Consider the following 9,060-nt stretch of genomic DNA (forward strand, 5'->3'; position numbering starts at 1 on the left):
ATATATAAAATAAATATATATATATCTTTATCATTAGTATAGCCTGCATAAACCATCTTATTTGCATGTGTATAATAAGTATCTGCTTGCAAAAGTGGAGTTTTTACTTTAGCTGATAGTATCCAGTTAGTCTGTTTACCTGATTTTCTGTTTTATTACAAACACTGGAGAATTCCAAGGACTAGTGGTTTAATACGACCTGCTAAATATTGCTCTTGAATTGTTCCAAAGCCTCTAATTTCTAATTAGGGGCCACTGCTCCACCCAAATTGGTTTTTCTGTTAGCCAAGTTAAGGGGATAGCATAATGAGGAGCAGTGGCCCTCATTATAAGTTCGGATATCCTAATTCTTTCCTGAGTGGATCACAACAAACTGTGGCTGATTCTGAGAAAAATGGGAATCCCAGAACATTTGATTGTGCTTATGCGAAACCTATACTTGAACCAAGAGGCAGTCATCAGAACAGAGGAAGGAGACTCTGCATGGTTCAAAATTGAGACGGATATCCACTAGGGATGTATTCTATCTCCATATCTTTTCAATCTGTATGCAGAAAAGATCATCCGGGATGCTGGGATGTATGAGGAGGAATGTGACATCAGGATTGGAGAAAGATTCATCAATAACCTGCATTATGCAGATGACACAATCCTGCTTGCTGATACTGAGGAGAACTTGAAGTGCTTGCTGCAAAAGGTCAAGGACTGCAGCCTCCAATATGGACTGAAGCTCAACATCAAGAAAACAAAGATTCTCATCACAGGACCAATTGGCAACATCATTATGGATAGTGAAGAGATTGAGATTATTAAGTTTTAGTTTGCTTGGCTTCACAATCAACACTCTTGGAACCAAAAGACAGGAAATCAAGAGATGAATTGCATTGGGAAAGTCAGCTATCAGGGACCTCGTCAAAGTACTAAAAAGCAACAACGTCAGGTTGGAGACTAAGGTGCACATGACCCAGGCCATAGTGTTTGCAATTGCATGCTATGCATCAGAGAGCTGGACAGTGACTATGGATGATAGAAAGAGAAATGATGCCTTTGAGCTGTGGTGCTGGAGAAGAGTATTAAGAATACCATGGACTGCTAGGAGAACAAATAGGTTTGTCCTGTAAAGAAGGTAAAGACAGGCTGCTCCTTGGAGGCAAGGATTCTTTTTTTTTTCCTTCTGTAAAGTGGAGGCAAAGGTTCTGAAGCTTCATCTGACATATTTTGGAAATGTTACAAAGTGGGACCAGTCCTTGGAGATGGACATCATGCTTGGGAGGGTGGAGGGACAGCACAAGAGAGGAAGACCTTTGATGAAATGGATTGATTCAGTGATTGGGGTAATGAGAGGAGGTGTGTCAGAGATGGTGAAGTTGGCACAGAATAGAGTAGGGTTTAGGGCTCTTGTACATAGGGTCGCTATGAGTCTCAAGCAACTCAGTGACACATAACAACAACATTTCTTTTCTTGAAAGATTAAATTAAACTTTTGAAAACTAACAATCCAGTTTCTTTTTTTCCCACATCATATTTTTTGCCTGAGTTGATATAGTAGGAATTTGTAATGTTGCTCCCCATTTGCCAAACAAAGATCTACATTCTTTAGTCCAATGATATCCACTTCCACATTTTCTGTAAAGCACTGAAGGCATGAATCTTTACATTCTCTTTCTCCCCTTTCTCTTTATGGCAATCTCTTTTCAAATGTCTTAATTTTCCACAATTGTAACACTTGGTTTGAGACAAATTTAAAATTCTCTTTAAAGCAGCTGCTAATACACTGGTTTGATAAGAACTAGTTTTAATGTTCATACAAGCACATATATATTCATCTAAGGTAGCATACTGAATTTTCAATGGTCTAATGACCTTTTGATATTCTAAACTAGTATTTTCATATGCTAAAGTTTTTAACAAAAGCTCATGAACTCTATTAATAGTATCCTTTAATCTAGATAGTGAATAATACTCCTGCTTATAATTGTAAGAAAACACAAAGATTTTTTTAAAAAATGCACATTAATCATATTACTATAAATTACATATATTACTATATATTACATATAGCTATAAAGGAAAGGGCTAATTTGACTTTACAAACTATGTTGAAAAAACAAAAGGTGGGGAGATGGGATAGGACGAATATCAACTCCTCAAACTATTTTACAAAAAGCCTTCTTTACTTTAATTTTTTTAAAACACTAATGAAAAAGGTTCTGGTTGTTGTGAAGCTGAACATAGAAAGAGCTCAGTTGGCCTAGTGGACAGAAAGTGACGTGACCAAGCCAAAGGTGGGTGACTTTAAACTGTGGTTCTCAGGCCTGGTTTTAATTGGTTTTGGTCAAACATTCTTCTAGGTGTTATAGCCCTGGTTGGTCCTCTTGCTGTACAGAGGTAACTCATAGTTGCTGTGAAGCTGAACACTGTGACACCGATATGGCAAATGTGATAATGGTTCCCAGGGTGGACAGTGTTTGGTGGAACTCCCCGATTAAAACAAGCTTGGAAACAGGAGCGGCATCCATTTCTGAAATAGCTTGCCTCCAGAAACCCTATGGAGCTGGAAAAAGGATGAAAGTTATACAATTGTTTAGGTCTTTTGTTCATAGGTTCGCTATGAGTCACCCATCACTCAACGGCACTTAACAACAACAATCTAGATAGAAAATCAGTATAGTTTTCATTTTCAGGTTGAGTTGTTCTGACAAAATATTGATCTCCCTTTTCTGAAATTTCCATTTTATCCCATGCTTGCATGCAGCAAAGTCTTACTTGTACAATCACAGCATTGTCTATTGTAACTGAGCTTGCACTCCAAGCCATTGACCTCTCCCCAGCAATTGATCAGCAGTAACATTAAGAGGAGTATTTCTAGATAAGTTAATCCTTTCCATATTTGTACCTTCATCAGCCCACCAAGTTGTAAACTGTAAATATGCCTCAGATTTAAAAACTGTCCTGACCATGGACTACTCCCATTCATAAGGAATGAATCTAAATTCTGTAGCTAATTGTTGTAATATGCCCCTTACATAGGTAGAATGTATACCGTAAACAACTATGGCTTGCTTTAATTCTTTAATAATCATGTAAGATAACAATTGATGTTGATACAATTGATACCCTTGGGGAAAATCTTGATCAGGAGACATATCCTCAGCTGTTACTCGAAATACAGACACTCCTTTCCCTCAATTAGATAAATCATCTTGTTTTGCCTGTTGTAAGGGTCTAGACATAGCTATTAAAGGCTTCGTAAATGTAGTTACTTCCAACGGAGCATGATTTATATCATTAAATGACATAAAGTCTTGAACTGTTGCTGCTGATGGAACTGTATTTATATTTTGGTAATAGATTTCATTATAAAAACCCCAATTTGTCTATTTTATTAGAAAGTTCTAACACTTGTTTACAAAATTTCTCATAAGAACTATCCTTCTTGATTATATTGCTTAATTCCTCTGGAGTTGGAAATAGAGGAAATTCTCCCTCCTTTTTATCAGATTCACTATCACCTTCATCTGAAGAGGGTTTATCTTCTAACTTTTTAAGCATCTTCTCTTCAGACTGTAAAGTTTTTAAAGCTAATGAGATTACAGTGACGAAATCCAACCAAAAATCACATCTCCCTTTCGATGAGCACTTTCTAAAGGTGACAAAGGCTGTTTCTCACTTCAGCTTTATCTTCCTTTAATGTAATACCACTTAATTCAGATTCATGCAAAGATTCAGCCATCTTTCTTTGCAAAATTTTTTTATTAGTAGTACAATCCCGCACAGACATTTTTACTATTCTTTTTCAAAGCCCTTACTGGCCAAAAATGAATAGAGTCTGTTCTCTTTTTAGATGTGCTTTTTGTAAAGCTTGTACAACAGTTTGTCAAGTTTTTAATTTCTTACTTTTACCCCTGAGCTCTTAAGTAATTCTTTAAGTAATGTAATATACTGAGCTTCAGAGGATGGACTGTTTTTCATGGCTCTTTTTTCACTTCTACTTCTGGGTTTTTAAGCAGTTTATTTCAGAGGGTGGAAAAAGTTCCCATGAGTTTTTTTTCTACTTCTTCCCTTTGAATTTCTCCTTCAAGGGGTGAAGAAAAACCTCATAAAATCTTTTCTACTTCTACCTCTAAATTTTTAGTAAAATTCAGGGTTTGAGGATTTCTTTATGACCTTACTTTTTATTTTCCCAAAAGCTTCAGTTACCCTGAGCAAATTCCCTTTCAGTTTCCTGGTGTCTGAGGGAAAGAGAAAGAGACAGAGACAGACAGACAGACAGAGAGACAGACACTACCACCAAAATGTGATTGGCCAAAATAGGCCCCAAAAATGTGGTTGTCTGAGAGTAAAGAATAAAAAATGAGACAAGATACCAAGAATAGAGGAGAAAACAGAGAGTGTAAATCAGAGAGCGAACAGCTAGAAGAACTGAAGCACTGAACCCAGGTTCCCTGTGTCTTTATTGAAATCTGACAGAGATCAAATCACAAATATAATTCTATGCAAATGGAGCAAAGCTCTTTCTATTGAAAGCCTTGTGCTTGACTCAGGAGGGAAGGGTTGTTGTTGTTGTTATGTGCCGTCGAGTCGCTTGCGACTCATAGCGACCCTATGTACAACAGCCCTAAACTCCGCTCTGTCCTGTGCCAATCGCACTGTCTCTGACACACCCATCCCAATTATCCCAGTCACTGAATCAATCCACCTCATAGAGGGCCTTCCCCTCCTGCGCTGTCCCTCCACCCTACAAAGCATGATGTCCCTCTCCAAGGACCGGTCTCTCCTCACAACATGTCCAAAGTATGTTAGACGGAGCCTCAGAATCCTTGCCTCCAAGGAGCCACCCGGTTTAACCCTTTCCAGGACAAATCTGTTTGTTTTCCTAGCAGTCCATGGTATTCTCAATACTCTTCTCCAGCACCACAGCTCAAAGGCATCAATTCTCTTTCTATACTCCTTGGTCATTGTCCAACTCTCTGATGCATAACAAGTGATTGGGAAGACCATAGCCTGTATCAGACACACCTTAGTCTCCAGAGAGACTCAAGAATTGTGAAAACACCTAAGGTCTGCCTTGGCACTTAATCCCTGCCTTGGTGCTTCAGGGGGAATTCCAGCTTGTATCTGTGCCTCCCTCATATCCTGATATAGCATTTGGTCAATCGTTAATATGTAGTTTGAAATTTGGCTTCCCACATCTGATGCCTTCATCTTGGACTTAGTCATCCTTGGTTGTTGTTATTATGTATTGATGAATCACAACCAATTCATACTTGACCATCCAGCAAGGTTTTCACAGGCTGCAAATTGCTCTGGAGGAGATTGTCCATCTTTTTCCTGTGAAGCAGTTGGTGGATTTGAACGACTTCCTCTTTGGCTTTAAGTGCTACTTTTATCCATTAGGCCACCAGAATTCTCTAGTCATCCCTTGTCGTTTGTTGTTATGTGCCGTTGAGTCACTTGCAACTCATAACAACCCTATGTACAACAGCCCTGAAATCTGCTCTATCTTGTGTCAACTTTACTGTCTCTGACACACCTACCCTCATCACCCCAGTCACCGTATCAATCCATCTCATTGATGATCTCCCTCTCTTTTTCCATCTGTCTACCCTTCCAAGCATGATGTGCCTCTCCAAGGATGGGTCCCTACATGCAACACACCCAAAGTATGCCAGATGAAGCCTCAGAATCCTAGGTGCCAAGGAGCAGCCTGCCTTCACCCTCTCTAGGATGAACATGTTTGTTCTCCTGACACTCCATGATATTCAACACTCTTCTCCAGCACCACAGGTCAAAGGCACCAATTCTCTTTCTGTCATCCCTAGTTACTGTCCAGCTCTCTGACACATAGCAAGCAATTAGCAAAGACTAGCCTGGGTCAGGCGCACATTAATCTCCAACCTGACATCGTTGCTCTTCAGTACTCTGGAGAGGTCCCTGACAGCAGACTTTCCCTATGCAATTCATCTCTTGATTTCCTGGCTGCTAGTACTAAGAGTGTTGATTGTGGTGCCAAGCAAACTAAAGCTGTTAACATTCTCAATCTCTTCATCATCCATAAGGATGCTGCCATTTGGCTCAGTGGTGAGACTCTGTTTTCTTGATGTTGAGCCTCAATCCATATTGAAGGCTGCAGTCTTGATCTTCTGCAGCAAGTGCTTCAAGTCCTCTTCAGTTTCAACAAGCAGGGTTGTGTCATCTGCATGATGCAGGTTGTTGATGAATCTTCCTCCAATTCTGATACCACATTCTGAAAATGTAAAGTCTGATATGCTGGGTTCTACCTACCTTTCTGTACCCTGGGGGGGGGGGGGGAAATCCTGCTGACCCTGTCATTATACAATAACACAATCCAAGAATCTTCCAAAGTAATCTAAAACAATTTAAATCTCTACTTAGTTTCCTAAGGAAACTCAAAAGATGTTTATTACATTTGGGAACAGAAGCCTAGTTTAATACACAATCCAATGTCTAAAATACTCTGATTTTCAGCATTGTCCACATAAATGCCAAGTTCTCCGTAAAACTGTCCCAACTCCATCAGCCCGCATAGCTTTTCTAAGCCTCTCCCCAATTAGGTCTTTACTGTATTGTCCTCTGATTTTAGATGTGTTCTCTTTACTTCACTTTGATTTTGCATATTCATAACAGAGTTGCAAAAAAAAAAAAATAACAAAGGAAAGTTGTGGAGCTGATCTCTTCAAAAAACCTCATGACTGTCAGGATAGACTGAAAAGCAGTGATTTTTTTTTTATTTAGTACCTAGTCTGTCAGGGATGGAGAGGGTGATATAAGATAGCGCAAGGTTCAGGTATGTTGTTCATGGGGTTGTTATGAGTTACAGACCACTCAATAGCTCCTATCAACAAGAACAAACTCATAGGTGACCCTCTGATGGATTTTCAGAGACTATACATCACATTGGAGGGGCCTAGCCAACAGAAATTCATCTTGTTCTTGCCACTCGACTCTCTCTGTAGAGTTCCTCTGGTAGTTTTACAGCTTGCTTCTTAGAAGAGGAGGTAGACACTGCCTTTAGGATCTCTTCCATGATTTGATATTCTGTGCAGATCTGCCTCTTCTGCCATGGCACCTATCTCACAGAGCTGGAATGTCTGTGCTGACAGTCTCAGCATCAGACTCTGGCCCATGTTTTTCTTCGTATCACTACTTGAATATGACTTAGATTTGTGGCACAAATTCTATAATACTTCACCTGTTGTTGTTGTTGTTGTTATGTGTCGGCGAGTCTGCTGTGACCCATAGCTATCCTATGTACAGCAGCTCCAAAGCCTGCCTTGTCCTGAGTCAGTCTCACTAGCTCTGACACACCAACTTCCATCATCCAAGTTACTGTCTCAATCCATCACACATCTTGGGTCTTCCTCTCTTGCACTGTCCTTCCACCTTTCTGAGCATTATGTCCTTCTCCAAGGACTGGTTCCTTCTGGCCATGTGCCCAGAGTATGTGAGACAGAGCTTCAAAGTTGTAGCCTCCATCCAAAGAGAAACTTGGCTTCACCCTCTCCAAGGAGACCTATTTGTTTTCTTGGTGGTCCGTGATATGTTCAAGCCTTTTCTCCAGCACAACTCAAAGGCATCAATTCTTCTTCTGTCATCTTTAATCATTGTCCAGCTCTCTGATGCATAGCAAATAATTGCAAATCCATGGCCTAGATTAGGTGTACCTTACTTTGTAGACTGATATCGTTGCTTTTAAGTATTCTGGAGAGTTCCCTGACAGCAGATTTTCCCAATGCAATTTGTCTTTTGATTTCCTGACTGCTAGTGCCAAGAGTGTTGAGTGTGGAGCTGACCAAGCTGAAATTGTTAACAACCTGAATCTCTTCTCCATTTATCATGGTGCTGCAAATTGGCCCAGTGGTGAGAATCTTTGTCTTCTTTCTTTTGAGCTTCAATTCATAATGAAGACTACAGTCCTTGACCTTCTGCAGCAGGCGCTTCAGGTCCTCCTTAGTTTCAGCAAGCAAGGTTGTGCCATCTGCATAATGTAGGTTGTTGATGAATTTTCCTTCGATCCTGATGCCACATAAAACCTCATAAAATGCTGCTTCCCAAATGATCTGAATATTGCACTAGAGTGCTGAGAGGCCAAAGCAAAGGGAAGAAATCAAGAAGGAGCTGAATAGAAGATTTCAAAAGGAAGCTCAGTAAGACAAAGCAAAGTATTATAATGAAATGTGCAAAGAGCTGGTGTTGGAAAGAGCTGAACTTGCTTGGCATATAAGCTAAAGGAACTAAAGAACAAATTCAAACCATGAGTTGCAATGCTTAAGGATTCTATGGAAGAATATTGAATGATCCAGGAGGCATTAAAAGAAGATGGAAGGAGTATAGAGTCACTGAACCAAAAATAATTGGCTGACACAGAAGAATTTAAAAATACAACATATGATCAAGAGGCAATGGTGATGAAAGAGGAAGTTCAGTCAGTTCTGATGGATTTAGCAAAAAATAAAACCTCAGGAACTGATTGAATACCAATTGACATATTTATTTTTGTGCATGTGTGTGTACCATCAAATCAGATCTGACTGGTACAGGAGGAGATTGCCCCTGCTTCTCCAGCAGAACATCTGGTGGGTTCGAACCGCATACCTCTGGGATTGCAGTGCAGCTCCTTGCCACTCAACCACCAGAGCTCCCTCCAACTGACATATTTCAACAAACAGATGCTAACCTGCATGTCCTCACCAAGTTGTGCCAAGAAATCTGGAGAACAACTACCTGACCAAATTTATTCCCATTTTTAAAAAAATGTGACTTTACAGAGTGTTGTTGTTGTTATGTGCCATCGAGTCGCTTATGATTCCTAGTGACCCTACATACAAGAGCCCTAAACTCTTCTCTATACCGTGCCAACCTCACCATCTCTGACACACTCATTCCCACCACTCCAATCACAGAATCAATCCATCTCATCAAGGGTCTGCCTCTCCTGCGCTGTCCCTCCACTCTCCCAAGCATGATGTCCCTCTCCAAGGACCAGTCCCTCCTTGCAACATGCCCAAAGTATGTCAGATGAAGCTTCAAAATCCTTGA

This window comes from Elephantulus edwardii, unplaced genomic scaffold (assembly GCF_000299155.1).
Source record: "Elephantulus edwardii isolate Elephantulus edwardi_28Jun2011 unplaced genomic scaffold, EleEdw1.0 scaffold00168, whole genome shotgun sequence".
NCBI lineage: Eukaryota > Metazoa > Chordata > Mammalia > Macroscelidea > Macroscelididae > Elephantulus > Elephantulus edwardii.